Here is a 2,376-nt window from a genome sequence, read left to right on the forward strand (position 1 = left end):
AAATGAAATCACAGTTGGGCAAGATGAGTACCATCTTTGTGATCTTTCTATGCGCTGCAGTATTTCAACAGGCAGTCATTTGTAATGCAGGTAAATATAAATGGAGTACAGTAAAGAATATAGACAGCGAACTCCTCTAATTCTTGCTGTGATATAATAACATAGGAAAATTAGTGACTAATTCATACGTCTTGATGTAAACTAATTCAAAAGTATTACTGGAATGCTATTGTAATGTAAAATGTGGTAATATATTTTAAAATGGCCCCTGACTCTTGGTCTTTGTTGTATGTCAGTATTTTTATACTATAACAATTTGTTCTAAACTCAGAGGACTATTCCATTTCAAAGTCAATATTTATAAAATTAAAATATTTGGCAGGTACGAGCCGTGGCGATCAGTCTGCGACAAACAATAAGCAGGAAGCTAACATTGAGCAAAGAGGAGGCACTAACACCAGTAACTTCGCAATAGCTGATCAAGGGGAGCAGTTTCAGATTGTAAACAGTTAGGAGGGTCAGTGTGTGTAATAGAAGAAGCAGTAGGTTCTCTATTCTTGCAGCTCGACAAATATAAGTATATTGTTATATAAATTCAAAAAAATATGTATTTGCTTGAATAATATAATTATACAAGAACGGATGTATTTTATTTACCTTTATTGTATGGAATAAATAAGAATCAAATTTCGAAAACATATTCTGTAATATAGTCTTGTCAACAAACGTTTATTTGAAATAAATCATAGAAGTATTTTTTATTTTTCATCTTCGAAAAATACTTAGCTTTAATTTAAGTAGAAAATATATCTAAATGTTTTTATTGTAAACACTTTTTGAACGTTAGATGACTGAACAATTTACACTGATGGGTAGCTTACCTAACCTTGTTTGTATATAATATAGATTAATATAATATAAACTCATTATGTATTCTCTACAATTATGCAATCATACATAAAAACTAAACTACTCAGACATTAACTGCTAAACTTCAAATTTTGTTTATAATTGAAGAGCTATACAATTAGCTGATGATTTTAATTCCTAATATGAGTATTTGAATTAAATTTTTCAACTTCTTAGAACTACCTCTATGTTTCATAAAAACTATACAAGCCACTGTGTAAATAACAAGAGTTGTGTAAAAATGTTCTAAAATTTCACTTTGCTTGTGCTGAATTTCTTCCAATCGTTTCAGGAGTTCCTCAAGGCTCGGTCCTGGGACCGTTACTCTTTCTTTTATACGTATCGGATATCTCATCGATACTTAAATCATGTAAATATCACATATACGCCGATGATATTATCATTTATATGTCATCGAATCCTGATAATTTTAACGAATCTATAAAAAAAATAAATCAAGATGTAAGAGAAAAATTTGCCTGGTCAGTTAACCTAAAACTCACTTTGAATTCATTAAAGACAAAAGCAATAATTTTCGGTAGCAAATTTTATGTAAAACCATTAGTCGCAGGAAATTGTCCAAAAAATCATTTAAATGATATGCCCATTGAATACTCCAAAACTTTACTGCTCTTGGGTGTAACATTCTCTTCATCACTCGATTGGCAAGACCATCCAGTTAGTACCTCTGGGAAATGTTTTAGAAACTTGGGCCAGTTACGTAGGAATAGAGAATGCTTGCCTATGTACGGAAACATCTTGTTCAGACACTAATAATACCACACATCGACTATTGTAGTATATTATTTACAGATATGGAGGGCAAAGACTTATCAATTCTTCAGAGGGCATTTAATGCATGTGTTAGGTTCATTTTCGATGTTCCCATTCATGAGCATGTAATGCCGTTTTTTGAAGAACTTTGTTGGCTCAAACTCCCTGAAAGAAGAAAATACATGCTGGGTAGTTTCCTGTACCAACTTTTTAAAGATAAAACTCCTAATTACCTTTACGATCTCTTTGAAAAGCAAATTCCTCCTCCAAATCACATTGTTAAAAAACATAACAGTCAGTTTCACATTCCAGTCCATCGAATATATCTACATCTCGATATAGTAAATCATTTTTAATTAGCGGAATTCGTTTGTGGCAGGAAATCCCAGAAAATATTAAAAATATACAATCTCAAACAGGCTTTAGAAACATGTATTATAAACAGTTAATGGATAAATAAAAATCTGATCTTATTTAGCAATGATCTTGCTGATGTGAATTTACTTTATGACATGAATATAAATTTGCTTTGTGTAATCTATTATCATATATATATTTTAATTATATAATTTTCCTCTGCTTCATTTTGTTGGATTGCTATTTATACCAAAGGTTATATATGTTTATGTATGTCTCTCTCTCTCTCTCTCTCTCTCTCTCTCTCTCTCTCTCTCTCTCTCTCTCTCTCTCTCT

The 2,376-nt window shown here is 31.2% G+C and overlaps 1 long non-coding RNA gene across 1 annotated transcript; it reads left to right on the forward strand.

Moving 5' to 3' along the window:
* On the forward strand, positions 1–639 carry LOC106690490 (uncharacterized). Its single transcript, XR_001344626.2, has 2 exons — positions 1–90; positions 383–639. It is a non-coding gene; the product is annotated as an uncharacterized lncRNA (long non-coding RNA).
* Positions 640–2,376: the final 1,737 nt, after the last annotated feature.

Source organism: Halyomorpha halys, unplaced genomic scaffold (assembly GCF_000696795.3).
Source record: "Halyomorpha halys isolate HHAL.00 unplaced genomic scaffold, Hhal_1.1 Scaffold1741.1, whole genome shotgun sequence".
NCBI classification, from domain to species: domain Eukaryota; kingdom Metazoa; phylum Arthropoda; class Insecta; order Hemiptera; family Pentatomidae; genus Halyomorpha; species Halyomorpha halys.